At 36.6% G+C, this 16,413-nt stretch overlaps 2 long non-coding RNA genes across 3 annotated transcripts in view; one reads left to right on the top strand and one right to left on the bottom strand.

Moving 5' to 3' along the window:
• LOC135324199 (uncharacterized) overlaps window positions 1-16,413 on the top strand; it is a 44,987-nt gene that overhangs the window by 8,713 nt on the left and 19,861 nt on the right. The gene's annotated exons all lie outside the window — the stretch shown is intronic.
• LOC112987037 (uncharacterized) lies at window positions 4,844-13,860 on the bottom strand. Its single transcript, XR_010385557.1, has 3 exons — window positions 12,796-13,860; window positions 10,740-10,771; window positions 4,844-7,245 (listed from the first exon to the last, which is right to left on the bottom strand). It is a non-coding gene; the product is annotated as an uncharacterized LOC112987037 (long non-coding RNA).

Here is a 16,413-nt window from a genome sequence, read left to right as displayed (position 1 = left end):
GGCAGTCAAAGACCATCTTGAATAGTGCAGAAGTTGAAAGTTTAGTTTTGTGTTTTACCAAATATGATTGGTGTTTACTAAGAGATCAAATGGAGCCACAGGGGACTTAAGTGTGATTAAGCATTAACTACTTTATAATTCAGGGATCTGTAATCTGCATAACTGAATTTAACTAAATTTGTACATTGTCACACCTTCAATTCAGCTGGTACAAATTTTAGATCAGGCCCAAGTACGTTTCAGTAATTATAAAAATGCGATAACTTACAACTACTTCTGCCCTTCCAAACCTTATTTCCCTAGCCTATGCTCATACCTCTTTATTAAAGTGTAAAATCCTTAGTTTTATGCATCACCTGTGGATATGTCCTGTCATTTCTATTTAAAGTCTACACTCAGGGCATTTTTATTTCTCATTTTTGAATAGCTGTCTCTGGGCCATTCTCTTTCTCTGTCCCCAGATACAATGTGGGACTTTCAGAGGTGAGGAAGAGAACTGGGATTCTCTCTGAATAGGCCTGGGGGGAGGGACCAGGCAAACCTTTGCTCTTGTTTTACCCCAGATTCCCGGCTTTGCACATGAATGGATACTCTTCTATTGAGGGCTTTCTTTTGGGGGATGAAACAAATTAACTGCAAAAGAATACCAGGGAATTCACTTTGTGCACTATCTCTGCAAAGTTTTTTTCTAAGACTTCATGGAAAAAGAGATTCAGAAGCTTGAAATGTGTTACACAAAACTTTTGGAAGAGGCAGGGCAGCCCAGCATTCCTCATGCGCTACTCTACAATAGAACTACACACAAACCTCTTACCAACTACATGGCTTCTTACCAAAGATGGAGTGTCAAATACATTACTATAATTATTCTGAGGCCTAACTGTAGTTTTGAAGGTAAAATATTTTGCACAGCTGTTTGTTTAATCACTGCTCCCTAGCTCAGGTGGACAGTGGCTAGGTGTGCTTTCTTGATTTTTAGTTCAATAATTTGGGGATTTACTGAGAAAAATATGATGTGCAGAAAAGGATTTTTTAATCTTGGGAACAGAACTCTCTGTGACAAATGCCCACCACAGTATGATTGCATAATTGCTTTTCTCAAAGAACCTCATTATGCTTGTTTTGTTAAACATTACACATGTCCTAATAAATGTGCCTAAGTAGAAATGTTGCTGCCAAAGTGTCTTCTGTCCCTTGCTAACACTTAGGCCTTTAAGCAGCTCAGGATTTCTTCCAGTTGCTTCATAGAGACATTTTACATGGAACAGAGGAATGAACCTCATATGACTCAGTATAAAAAAGCTGTAGAAAAAGGTGTGCATCACTATTTTTGTGTTTTCTCTGTTACAAAGCATTTAAACATAAAATATACACTCATTGAATCTTGGAGTGTTTTCAAGTGTGACATGACACTATGATCAACAATACTGAATGCTGTGCTTTTCCCCTTGACAACAAACTATCATCAACAGGGATCAACAAGATTTTAGGGCTATCCTACTTTTGTCTCCTTTCCTGATCCTATTCAGAGAGAATGCCAATTCTCTCCCTCACCTCTGAGATGCATTAAGAATACTGATGGTAAGATATGCAGTTAGTGGCCATTCTCTCTTAGCTCACTTAACATATTTTAATAAATGAGAAGCTGATTACTGTGTATTAGTTGGCAAGGTCATGTAAGTTTCATGACTTAAATATGTATTTTAAAACTAGTTTATTCAAGAATATTTATATAGACTTAAATATGTATGTCTCATATATATAAAAATATGTATGTGTAGAACGTGAACATGTATACTGATCATGCTAGTATTGAGAGGGTGGGCAGGTCTTCTGTTCAAATTAATCCTTTGTAATTTCCATAAAATAATGCTGTCCTATTAAAAAACAAACATATCATTTCTTATGGCTAAGGTACTGGGTTTAAACTCAGATTCTTAGCTTTTCACAACTTTGTGTTTGAATACGCATTTTCTGAAGCAGACATTTTGATAATACTGAAGATATAAACATTGTGGATATGAGATTAAAAAGTTCTTAATACTCATGACTATATTTCACTTCACAGGCTGAGCATAAAGCATAATGGCAGGGGAAGATTCAAGGGTTTGGGCCATGAGAATTAACTGAGAACAGGGAAAGGGCTGTCCTATTGTTGATTATCTGGTTCAGATTCAGCTTTTCACAGGGGTGTATAGGCCCTCACAGCAAGAACCTGACAGCTTCTGAGGTTCAATAAAAGTAGCATAGTTTATCCAAATGATATTTTTGAAATTAAGTCAAATTTATCTTAGACTAATTAACTGTATAGTTAGAAGATAATTTGCATGATTAACACTGCCTTTTACCCTTTGGGGAAAAAACAGATGTAAATAAAAGGAATCCTCCTTCTTAAAATGTAGTTTATTTTGGATAGACTTCTTACCCATATTTCTCCCCTTTGTTTTTTCCAAAGCAAACAAACTTTTTTTTGTTGTTCATAATACTGATAACAAGCTGAAGACCTCCCTAAAAATACTACAGCTTTGTCAGAGTAGGTAATTTGTATTTCCCAACTTCACACTTGGTCATCAGGCAATCATCTCCTGTCAGGCAGCGTAATATTTTAAGCCTCTGAGATATAGAGTCCCAGATGGGCTCCAGCTGGAGGCAGAATGGTTTCCCCCTTCCCCATTGCCAATGTGCTGGACTCAACCAATTCGCTGAAGAAAAATGACTATATTCTTGGCACACAACAGCTACTAAATTTAAACTCCTCCTACACCTGTATACTAAGCTTTCTATCTGGTTCAGCACTAAACTCCAATGATTTGGGCAGTCTGGATTCAGAAAGGGATCTTAGCTATCCATAAATTTAGTGAAAATGATGCCTTCCTTGCCTTTATTGTACTAAAAGGAAGTTTCAGGGCGATGGAAAAAGTGGCAGATTTAGCCAACCTAACATGCCATATACAATCTTTTTGGCTCTATTTACCTGCGCCAGTCCATGTTCAATTGCGCTACTTCATTTCTTTCATGAATTACTATGGTCTGTAGCTTTGTGCAAGTTTAACCAGCAAATCTGAACTGAATGCAGATTCTCTAGAAAGGAATGGAAGAGGGAAGTAAGCTCATTAGTCACTCTTACTTAATGGAAACAGATTTTAGTTAGGGTTCTCAGTTGTTCCTAAGATTTCTACTTAAGATTCATCCAACATCATATGGAAGAATCATTGTATCCCTCTATTCTAATTGCTTAGAACAAGTGCCACTAAACTGAACAAATTTTGGCTCTATGACTTGGCAGACATTAATTTAACCCATGTGTTTGTGAGTTCTCTGATGCCATTTATTCTAGAGAAAACTTAATTGCAGAATTAATGTTTTTCTTATCTCAAATCAGATTATATTATAAACTAGCCATGTATGTTGTAAGCTTGCTGGGCACTAGGCAGGAGAAAAATAAATACGAAATACATATGAAGAACTCTGGCTTAACATGTCAATAATAACAGATAACTATTACAGAAGCAGAACTGATAACTGAAATACAGACATAGCACACCTGGCCAACCCGTTAAATTCTAGGTACTCTAATAGAAATGCCCATATAAATTCATATACATTAGGATGGTTTATCTGCAGCTCAGGGGCAAGTAGCACGTTGTCTTTGTCACTCACTGAATCAGCAAGAGATTGAACTAGATGACCTCCAGAGATCGCTTCCAACCTACATGATTCTAACTTGTACAAACAATTACATCAAGGTAATTTTCTGTTTGCTTTCAATGAAAACAGGATTGGCTTCTTTATTTTCATTAATCTAACTTTGACACATAGGATCCTGTAACTGTCTCCAGCTTCCAATATTCCTACAAACCTTTTATGCAGAGGTGAAATGGTACTGCCCATTAAAACATCTTACAGGCTGCCTTAGTATGTATACGAACATTGAGATGAATGTATACTAACTTGTCAGAAAAAGAAAATGATTGTCAGATGTTCAGAATCTCTATGCATATCCTTTAAATTAAATAAAAAATAAAGAGAGATTTTCCCATTGTGTTTTTAGACCCAGAGCTTTGGGATCTTTTTTCTGTATGACATTCATATTCTAATGTCTACCCCATATTAAGTCTTCACATGATGAACCAACTGAGCCAATATTTCTTGAATAAAATTATGGTTTAGCAGAAAACAATCTTTATATGAGCCAAATGCTTTTCAGCTTGCACTGCCTCTGCTGCTGATCCATCCCTCTCATCCCACACACCATTTGGTTTGGGGCTGTGAAGACCCCCCAAATCAAAGTAGAAAAGCAAAAAACCTAGAGAACATACCTTTCAGCTGCTTTCCACCAGCGATTTATCTCTAACAGTGGGTCACAGCTTCCATCTCCTTCTTTGAGTTCGACAGTTTAGGAAAAGTAACAGCAAAATTGAGAAAGAAGTGGATTTTCAATTTAAAAAAAATCACGTATCTTCCCATTTAACACTGAGACAAAACCACGACCTTCTGTTAAACCGTACAGTCAGGGCACTCAGCTGAAATGTGAGAGACCCAGTTTCAAGTCCCTGCTTCAGGTAAATCAATATTATTTAGAGTAACTGAAACTGATTTAACATAAAACCAGGGAGAGATCTATGCTAGAATGGGAAATAAGTTTGCTGTCCTGGCATTCAATAACACAAATTGAGGTTCATACCTTTGCTTTGAACCAAGGTTTTACACAAACTATCTAAGTGCCCTTCTTAATAAGGTATTTTGCGGTAGGTTTCTTTCTTTCTTTTTGGCCAGAATATCTTTTGTAGCTCTGAGAAATTTTTCCAATGAATGCTGTAAGAAAAAAGAATATGACAACCAATAGTCTATGGCCTGGATTTTAATTTCCACAAAACTGAAAAAAAAGTCCTGACTGGTTCCACCTCCAATGGAGTATAGCTATTACAGGGAGGAAAAAAAAAAAAAAAAGAACAATGACTAAAAGATTTCCAACTATTCCATCACTACATTTACAGAAACTTGTTCTAAATTCAACTTTTTGAAAAGTTGCTATTTTCCACAGCGTCTTTACTCTTCAGAAAACTTAAGAGAGGAAATACAATTTGCACTTGGCTCCAAAAGCAGTGACCTGCCAGGACTCAAGAATGTCAGTATGGCTGCAGAGCTTTATTTTTTTTCTTAATCAGCATGCAAACTAGAAAACCTATGTAAAGAAAAGATGCTCCCTTTCAAACTGTTTTTGTCAAACAGTTTTCAGGAACCAGGAGGTATACGTGTATGGGAGAGATGACTTTTTCTGTTCCATACAGAGCCTATATGAAATCAGCATTCACAAATAAAAACGTCTCTCTCTTGCTCTTTCTTTCTTTCTTTCTTTTTTTTTAAGTCATAATTGAATTGTGGTTCCATATGTTCCATGGCAGCTTAAGTAAGGCGATAAAAAGAGAAAGAATTTGTTACTCTATTGCTTAGCAATGTTTTGTTTTGGGGCTGCTTTGCCATTTCCGATGCCTTTGGCAGAATTGAGATTGCAATCCCTGTGTACCTCTTGTTCTTTTTACCAAATACATTTAACAGGACTTTTTAAAAAACAACTAAGGATAGTTAACAGTAATAAATACACTGCAAATAGAAATGTAGTACCTAGTACACCCTTGATCCGAGATGCATGATCTTACTGGTATAGAAAGTGTAATGGAAGCTCTAGACATTCAGCATGCTTAAAAATCCAGTCACTTAGTCAAGAGACTAAATACAGATGTAAGTACTCATCGATTTATAATTTGCCTCTACAATGCCGTTGACCAACTTCTTACAACAAACTATATTTTTTCTGATTGTAATTCCTTTTTCCACCTTCCCAATTTTGTGTGTGGCAGAGGCTGCCCTGTACCAAAATCTGTTGCTGAGAAAATTATGTGCTTTTCTGATGGAAAGAAATTCTGACGGAATTCTGTTCTGGGAACGAAGGCCTGGAAGGCCTGATGTAAACAATGACCTGGATTGCTGTGGCCCGCTTGCACAGTCTTTTTTTTCTTAAATCATTTTCACTACCAGTGGGTTGGCAGCAAGTGGTAGGCTAGTAGGAAGGAAGGCGTAAGAGAGCCCAAGGCCATTCAGAAAAGAGTTCAACAACCTTCTTCAGTGGGAATCATTTTTATAGTATTTTAGCATTTTCCAGCTGGACTTGAGTGCATGTTTACTCATACAGCTTCAGGCTTCTCCTGCAAGGTCCAGATTCTAGTCCCTGTCCAGATACATGATTATCAGAGTCCGCTGTCCCTCATCTTTTTTCCAAGATTTTTTTTCTAAGAATCTTCTGGTTTATCAGTTTCATATGCTAATCTGACAAGTGATCCACTGGAAATGGAAGAGGGACAGCTGGATGATTTGCAGAGCTAACCAAACTATCTGCATTTTGCCTCCTTCCACAACTCCTCTTTGCCACTTTAGCAGCCCTCACAAAGAGTTTGATACTTGTACTGGCAGCTTGCTTCTCTGGAGCGAGCAGCAAGTGGCAGATGCATAGTCTAAAGAATTAACTCCCCCAAAGATGTTGGTACTGTGTCTGGATCAAAAATTTTACAGATTGCATAGTTTCATGGAATGTAATTGTTCATTTCTCCTTATGGAGCTTCATCAGGTCCTGTGGGTTTCCTGGAAGTTGGAAATGGAAAGAAATATATTCGGAGAAGGGTAGATGCATCTTCCCTCCTTGCTCTCTGCAGCAGCATCCTGATCAGATGAGGGCTGACTGCCCGGAATGAGAAGGTAGCTAGATGATGGACCCCAGATGATTCCTGAGAGCTGACAGTCTGTTACAAGGCTCTCTCTTTTTCCACTGGTTAATACATTACACAGTGAGCTGCTGGAGAATCATGCTCTTCCCATATACCTTCTAATGGGCTAGGAGAGAAATAGACTTTCCTGTTTTTAATTTTTATATTAGGACTTTTCCTTCTAACATGATTCAGTGGGATTCTGCAAAATTTCTTTTACAATTTTACAATGTGAATGGGTAATACTTGTATTATTGGGAAATAATTCATGTACCTATCATTCCATGTTTATAGGGAAGGCTTTGGAAAACTTTGCAGAGAAAAACATTTCCTGAACTGAGAATTTTTCATTAATTTGAATGAAAGGCTGCTGCTGGCAGCAACCTGCTCACAGTGCAGCTAAAACTTTGACTCTGGTAACCTTGATGGAAAAGAGATATGCAATAGGGACCATTTCTTGACCTTCAACTTCCTCTGGACATTTCTGTAAAAAAAAAAAAAAAAAAAAAAAAAAAGTGCTTCCCTTAGAATTGCCTCAGAAACCAAATAAAAAATATTTTTGAATGTATTAGCTTTGAAAAGAAAATCTTCAGAGCAAGCTGTGCCACAAAGGAAGAGTCTGGATAGAGGCTGTTTTAAGGCCTGGCTCAGAGCCAAAGATAGGCCTGTTTTCAGTTACAATAGGGCTCGGGAACACCCCGATGTGAATACAGCTTGAACTAGAAGGTACTGAGCGAAGTACTGATATGGGGAGGAGAATAGAAGAAATGAAATAGAAAATAAAAAAGAGAAAGTCAAGAACAAAATATAGAGAAAGAAAACTTAAAAATGTGCTTGGAGGGAGACAGAAAAAAGATAGACACAAAATCTCTCAAAAAAATGTAAGATTTTTTAAATGGTATGACCTAATGGTGTGAACATGACAGAAGCAAAAAAAGACAAAATAAAAGTCACTTCTTTCCAAAATAAAATGGTATTTTTTACCACTGAATATAGATACAAATAAATTGACTGAGATTTTAAAAACCTAGTGCATACTGTAACAAGTGTCTTTCTTGTATTTAGGCTATTAAATATACATAAATTTTTCATATCTTGATTAGTATATAAAAGCAGTAGCATGCTATTTGTACTGAATTATGTATCACTATGCCAAAATGGGAATAACAACCTCTTTCTAAAACATAACATATCTTCTCTTCTTCTTTAATTATCAAACATTTTGGAAAGGAATAACCATTATAAACAAAAACATTTCTATTTTAATATCTAGCTGTAATACAGAATATTAGTTGTGTTCAGATGATTACTGACTGCTTAAGTTTAGTCAAAATATGCAGTTAATGAACTATGACATTTTGAACATCATAGCATTGTCAGTAAATTTATGCAAAAGATTTCCTTAACTATCCAAAAAGCAGACATAAATCTTCAAAATACATTTTCAAGACTAAATATAACATCCTAATTAATATACCAGAAATAATTGCATTTGGTCTGATTCAGACTAATTTGTAGCTTATGGACAATTATGTAATTTGCTAACAATTTGCTAAGCTCCCACATCTGATAATGTTTTTGCACATAAAACTTATCCCTGACATATATATGCATATTTATTTTAAAACCACATACTCGTATAACTTAAATGTCATTTACCACTACAAATTTTTATGTTTAAAATGTTAAATGTTTAAAAATGAAACACATGAACTTCTTCAGTTTGATCATATCGCTCTCTAAATTTTTCTAGGTGCTTCTACTTTTGAAAGTTGGCAGTGAGTTTGTTTTCTGTCCCAGGATTAACTGCATTCTGACTACCTTGCAGATTTGGATTTCTGATTAATCACCGCTTGAAAAAAACCTTGCTAAATGTTGCAAAGAGAATATTGTCAAACATTCATGACAATGGTTTTTTTGTACTAGGCTCATAAATATTGCTGCTGCAGTAATCCGGTGGGACGGTTTCATCCCTGGTGTAACCCCACAGGCAGTCCTGTCCCTAGTGGCAAAGAATTGCATCAGGAATTAACTTGGTTGAGCAAATAACTCTCTCTGGATTTAAGAGGAAGGTTTACATCTTACTCCTGATGGTTCTAGACAGAGTGAGCTGCTCTCTGTAGAGCGTTTCCGGCACGGTGTCGGAGGCTTCCCGCTCTAAGGACTGCTCTTACTATGGATTGATCCTATTGGGAGCCTGTCTGCCCTCTCCCAGTTTTGTGGTTTAGTTTAGGTGACTTTTGGCTCTCTAAAGAAGAGCTGCTTTTCTTGTGATAATTCATGGTTGACATAGAGATGTAATATTCCATAAAGCTACTATCTGTGTTACATTATAAAACGTCAACACTGCTGCAGCTACATTTTTCTTGATGTAGAACAGTCACTGTTTGACTAATTTAGTCAAGACAGAGTTGTTATTCTCAAGGTCAGTTCCAGTGTTACTGAACTGTAACCCATATGTGAGAGCTTGCTTTCTGAGTTAATCATCTCAAAGTTAGCAGTCAAGAGACTTGCAAATGTTTTTTAAATTCAGCTTTGTTGTTACTGCCCACGTCAGCCCTATTTGTAGGAGGAAAGTTACATAAGAACTCGTATGTTGTTAGCAGATTTCTGCTGAGACCCTCACACGGGCAGTTACAGAACTATTTTTATACCTTTGCCAGCTCTTCAGTATTTTATCTTCACAAATCATAGACTACATGTGATGCTGCCAGAATCCTGTCGTATACAAGGGACTTTGATCAGGTTACACTATTTTTGTCAAGCTTGCACTCAGTCAGGCAAAGAATACTGTGCAGCCTTAGCCCTTGTACGCCAAGAACATCAAAACTAAGCTCCTGTTTATAATCAGGGGTTGCTCTGCAAGGTTGAAGCAAGCTGGGAAATTCCTTGATCATACACTTTTGATAAACATTAATTGGGTGACACTATTATGTGTACTTGTTTCCTGATTTTTACAGTAACTGCAATTACTAAGTCAAGTCAGCATTCATCTGAGTGCGTCTGAGTTATATCTATAGTGCCGATATTTCAAAAGGTAGCAGGTCTTCTGTGTGTTCAGTAAAAGAAGAGAAACACCACAGGGAATAGGAAAAATATCATTGATTTCAGTTGGGTTAAACTCCGTATCTCATTTATGCAAATTATGACAGATTATAGCTCCATTTTCTTTTTTAAAAAATATTATTATATATAACCGGAAATAATAAAGTTTGTCTAATTATAATAAAAAATAACTTGTACAGGATTATACATCTATGTGAAATGCAACCAACATGCCGTAACAAAGAGTTCCTCTCTAGAAAGTTTTCAACTATGATAGAAAAGTCTAGTTCAATTTTTAATTTGCAAAACAGGTAGGAGGACTATTTTGGCCAGATTATCTAACTTTAAATTCAGCTCAGTTGAACAGTTTCACCTTTCTGTGAAGAAACACACACCTGTTTCCTTTCTATTAAGCAACTTTATACATGTTTACCTCAGCCTTTGGATTATTCTCTTAAACACAACGAAGTCATTAGCTAGTTTTGCAGTGTTGCAGTTCAGTGTTACATGTTCCTGGACCTAATCAAAATACAGCTTTCAAGAAAATACAGACTTCCCAAAACAAACCCCTCTAATAGTAAAATAGACACAACTCTGAAAAGGGATGATACTAAAATAAAAGCATACTGCATATTTAAATAAAAAGCTAGATGCAACTGCATCAGGTTACGCACACAAAGTTAACTTTCTAAGTTAACACTTGCTCTTCAGAAAAATGTATTAATGCAGTAATTTAGCCCTAAGAGCTTTGCAGTCAGTACAAATACACAGAAAACTGAACAGTTCTGTTAAATAAAAGCAAAAGATGTACCAAAGCTGAACTAGTATATAAAATATCAATTTATTCTAAACACTAAAATTAGTTTTGGGGGTAACTTAGAATTCTGGCAAAGATGTCTCTAGGAGAGCAGGACACCCAGGGCAATGACTTACCTCAGCACCAGTCAGAATTCCCCAGGGCTCTGCTAAAACAAAGCAAACACGTTTTATAATCCTCAGGAAACTTGAGCAACTGATTGTTGGGGAAATGATATATTATAAATAGTAAACGTATTTATCAAGTAAACTGCAACATTAATCTAGTTTAATTTGTATTTGAAAGTATGTCTGCCTGAAACAGCCTCCAGCAACTCATATAAATGCGACCTAAATTACAATTACAATAGAAATACCACCAAAATTACATTTATCTTGGCTAACTATAACCCAAAAGCTCGCTTGGAAGCACCTGCAAGCAGTATTTGTTGCCAAATAGAGAAGGCAAGATTATGTTTCATTTGACACAATAAATTTTGTAAAGTACAGAATTTTAAACTTTTGCAGAACAAAGAACTTTTTGTAACCATGGCTGATTATAATTATGAGTAGTTCGGCACTGCTGAGGTACCTTGGAATGCTCATTGTTTAACCTGGAAACAATCTGAACTAAAACGTAGTGCTAGTATTGCCCGAGAATATGCACAAAAAAAGTCTCACTGGCTCAATCACTAAAATTTTGCCTTTGGGAATCAGTGAAAGCATTCCGATCAAAAAGATACTATGCTAAAACATTCTGAAGCAAAATAAATAAATAAGCAAATAAAATAAAAATCCAATAACGAAAAGCCTCAGACCCAGAAAAAAAACCCAAAACACTAAAAAGAATTACTTTCTCTCAGAAAGCACATAAAACGGCTATCCTTCATGAAAGAATGATAGATATGGGATGTACTGGAGGCATAAAGTGCAAACAGGTGCAAGGTACCAATGCTTTCCAGGACTCAGTTTTATTTACTGTTAATCAGACCTTTCCTTATTTTATATTAAAAAAAATCTTCAAATACAATTAAGATAAAGAAAATGCAGTACTGTTCTATCAAAATGCTACAGAGTGTCCTAGGATTTAAGGTACACTCATTTTCCCAAGGTTTTATGCCTGTTACTAGTTATAACACTCTTCATTAGCATCACCTGTTCTCTCTCAAAAACAAAGCAAAAAGCTCATCTATGTTTCTGTCAGGAACTTCATATCCAGAAATGTTATGCCAGTCTTTTGAAATCATGATTCTTCGAATCATGACTTTTGTTGCAGCAAAATGCAGACAAATACAACAGCTAATTATAAAGCCACCATCAAAACTAACCAAAGCAATATAGTTAATTTGCTAGGAAAGGATAACAGAAAATTTGTACCAGTCTCAATCTTTTGCATAGTTGAGTGTGTCAAAACAGATGTGATCTGTGCTTCCTTATAATCTTGTAATAGTACCTACAGGAAGGTGTTTGCGTTGCCAGATCAATTTCTTTGCAATATGAAGCTTGTCAGAACTGTGCCTAGGGAGGAGAGAATCACGGGCTCTACACTGTATGCACAATCCTAAAGAACTGTTACGGTACAATACATCATGTTTTCTCCTTCGCTTAGGTCAGTTTGGATTCCATCAAAGCTGAATGGCAAGTAGCACTCCCTCAGATTGAGATTTTCTCACTGAATCAATCAGAAACTAAAGCGCCATTTTCCCAAATTTGGCTTCTGATTAGCAGGTGATTATTTATCCATGATTAATGTCCTGGATGGTGACAGGATTGTGACTGATATCATTTTCTTGACAATATTAAAGGTGCAGCCACCAGCTCAATACTGTGAGAATATAAATTAGATGAAGAATACGAATTAGATGAAGATGAATTAGATGAAGATGGAGAATATGAATTAGATGAACAATAAGCCTACTGCTTATCTGAGGCTTTGCAAAGGAGACTGAGCAGGAGACTCAGTCAGGAGACTGAGTCTCAGAGCTGTGAGGGTTTTTAAGCAGTGTCAATAACTCCAGACATATGGGCCTAATCAAATAATGCAAACCCAGCCAAGTGCAATACTGTTTTACCCAGTATCGACCAATGTCAAAAAAAAAAAATCTGTCCTTATTACACTCTTCATTGTTGTCATGGCATGTATCTTGATCACTATTGGTTACTATAGAATAAATAAAGATTTGTTGTGGCTTACCAAGAGGCTTGACTGACACTTCTCAAGAATGTCCTTTTAGGATCAGTCCATTTCTCAGAGCAATGAGAGTCCTAGGACAGTACTGTAGGCTGGTGCAATTGTGCATCTCAGGTATACTTCTCATAGCTCAGATGGATAGCAGTATGATACAAATAGCCTCTAAGCCAAAAACTTGACTCTAGAAAGACAGAAACAAGTATCACCATTTAGAATCTGTGGTAGCATATGTAATGTTCAGTCTCCTTTGACTGAGGATATTAAAAAGTTTTGTTTTCTTTTTCAGAATAAGAAAATAAGAAGAATTTTTGCTTACGTTTCTGTATGACCTCTCCTACAACTCCAAAGTAAATCAAAGCAACCATTTTTTTTTATAATAAGCTCTTTGAAAAGAGTTATTGACAACTGGTGTGCAAAAATTGCCACGTGAGCATAAAATGTAGTATGATTGCCATTGCTGACAAGGTCCACTGTTCAAGCGTCAGCTATGATCTCTGACTACATCCTGTGGAAACGGGGTTTCCAAAAGTCAGCTTCAGGACAGTTTTAAGGTGATTCATGCTCAGGTCACGAAACCAGACAGACAAGGCAATCAATTATTTTAAGGACAGACAGACATTGTCTTCAGCTGGCATCCCAGACATCTCCAAATAGGAGACTGAACTGTTAGCAAAGCATCAAGCAGGCATACCAGAATTCTTGTGAATATGAAAGAGCTGGGAATAGAGGTCTGAATAACCTGGGTACCTTCTCTTGGATCACTGTTGCCTGAACTTCTAAGTTCTCAGTTTCTCTATCGATTTTCTATTATCTATTACCTATTTTCAAATGCTCTAAGTTCTCCAAAATCCACTTTTAGAAGACATGTAAGTTACTGGCAGCCTGTAAGACAACAAATACATGTGTAGAAGATGAAGATTTCCAAAAGAGATGAGGAGGAATTAATTTTCTCCTGAGCCATCCTTGACTCCAGTGAGAAATTACTCTAGATCCAGTAAAAACTACCTAGATAAACATTACCTGTAAGTAGTTGTAAATGCCTTCCCCGCCCCCCCCCCAAGATGTATGACAAAGCTTCAGTCCAGGACTTAGGAAAAAGTGAAACCACAGGACTTACAGCATAGTTATGGAAATCCACAGGTGGTCTATGTGCTGCTGTTCATGTCTTGGACCTCGCTATGTGATGCTTTCTACATTTTTATTTTTGGTGTGTGATATTACTGCTGTATCTGATACATTAAGATCAACAAACTGTTTTCAGAGACATACTTCATGACCAGGCAAGGGCTTGTTCATCCATGCTAGTATTCTTGGTCTCAACAGTGAGGTGTTTTTTATTGCTTTTCTTATTGCTGCTTTTTGTTGATGTTCCACAAATGTTTTAATTTTTTTCAAGCTGGATGTATTTGTACTGCTTTATAAATACAGCACTGGGCGTGTGAAATAGAAGACATGATCTCTTTGTCAGAGTTGATACTAATGAGATTAGTGTCAAAATCATAGGCTCCAAAGTATAACTAATTATAGACATGTTGGCATCAAGTCACATTGCCTTTTATATTGCTTTCCACTGGAATTACAGATGTCTGACTTTGTTGTAAGGGTAACTGTTTCCTAAATTCTGGCTGAAGTGATAAGAGTAGCTTAAGAGCTGTGTCTGGATATTCAGGTGTAAAGAGAGCAAGAGCAATGGCTGTAGCATTTTTCAGAGGCGTGTCCTCTCTTCGGACAGAAATACATTTGCTATGTTTGTTGATTAACGACATGAAACATTTATGGCAGACTAATTCCTGTCACTAACAATAGCTGAAGAGGGGGGAGCATCTGGGTCTATGGCTGAGAATTCTGTAACTTATTTGGGGGAGGAAGTACCTAAAATCCTGTTTCTGGAAATGCATTATTTTTAAATGAATATTTTTCACTGGATATTTTTAGTTAATGAAACAGTGAACAGGCCAGATACTGATCCAGATTGTGGCTCTTTGCCCTGAGCAATAAGATGTAGATGTAATAAGCAATAAGATGAGATGTAATACTCTATGGCAGATTTAAATCCACTTTACAGGTCTGTCCTCTCTACTGATGCTTCATAGCACCACAACAATTTATCCTAAGCAGTAGGAAATATGAAAACAAGCCTGGGGAACACGGAATATGGTACACAAAAAAAAAGCGATATTAAATGCATCCTAAAGGAACATCTGTTGTGTAGACATCTATACTGCAGGTTGCTCGGTATAATTCATCTATACAAAAATAAGTGCTAACAGAAAATGTCTACTGATCGTATCCAGGACTGGTCAGTATCATGTCTGGCAAACAAAATGATATTCTACTTCACATGATAGGTAGTTATACTGGGAAACTGTCACTGGATATTCTATATATTAAAAAAAAACCAACAACAAGGATTCAAAAAATGGTTAGAAGGCTTAGTTAAAGACTTCTTATTAATAGTCATGACAAGCCATATCTTCCTTTCCCAATACAGGGCTCTCTGCCTGGCCCACGTAGCTGAAATGGGGAACACTGTTTCATTTTGGAAACCTGCAAGATAAATGGAAGCAAGTACCTGTTAAGCTGTTCTAGTGCCTTAGTTTTACTATGATGGGTAAAAATCTCACCTCTTTCCTCTGATCCCTTGTGGCTTTTTCAATATGAAGTGTTTCTTAACAGGGTATTAATTTCTACACTAACAAATGCATTTGATACAATTGTATAAAGAAGGTAAATGCAGATTGCTTATTGTTGGCTCTTGACTGAGGCCAAGTACAAAAATAATTATTGTGAAGTGACAGAGGGGTCCAACTAATTGAACCTAACAATACAGAATACTTGAACTATCCACTAAAAGATCACAGTCAAATCTTACTCAGGCTGGTAGCTCTGAATGTTCATCAACCTTTGTCTTTTTTTTTTAAGCTAGCTTTGAGGAGTTAAAAATTAACATTAAGGAAAACAAACCCTTATTTCACAGAACACGCATCATAGAGTCCAGTATCAGCATTTACAGAAGTGTTAATCCCAGTTAAACAACTGTCAATTTGACAAGCAAGAAGAAGAAAAAAAAAAGTTATCCTACTTGGTCTTTAGATCTACTCCTCAGCTTTCCTGATGGTTGAACCTACTGATGGAAGATCTTATTCCAGGCTTTCCTCATAAGGAAGATCTGTTTTTCATTACTGCCTTGAAATTCTTCACTCTATTTGCCAGGATTCTTCTGGGAACTTGCATTTTCAGCAATGAGAGGAAATAGGTTATGGAGAGCTTTTCTTTTGCAATAGAAGGACTTAACTGAGCCTAAGGAAACAACTCGACATGGAAGTACTGGGTTCTGAGCATGCCCTAGGCCTGAGCAGAAAGGCTTTCTGGAATACAGTAAGACGGTGTGTAGCCATATGAGGATCTTCAAGGAGTCTGTCACAGCTGTGTAAGGAAACATATAAGGATCAGGTCATGTGTAGAGCTATACTTCACAATATATACCTCTAAGGTCCAGCAAATAGCAGGACAGGGATTTCTAGAACCGCAGGTTGTCCATTTTGTATAATAGTCACTCATGACCCTAATTTCCATAAGTCTGCTTTTTTGGAAGATTTATATTTAACCGTTACACAGCAT

The sequence above is a fragment of the Dromaius novaehollandiae genome, chromosome W (genome assembly GCF_036370855.1).
Source record: "Dromaius novaehollandiae isolate bDroNov1 chromosome W, bDroNov1.hap1, whole genome shotgun sequence".
Lineage (NCBI taxonomy): Eukaryota > Metazoa > Chordata > Aves > Casuariiformes > Dromaiidae > Dromaius > Dromaius novaehollandiae.
This window is presented reverse-complemented; position numbering and strand designations above follow the sequence as displayed.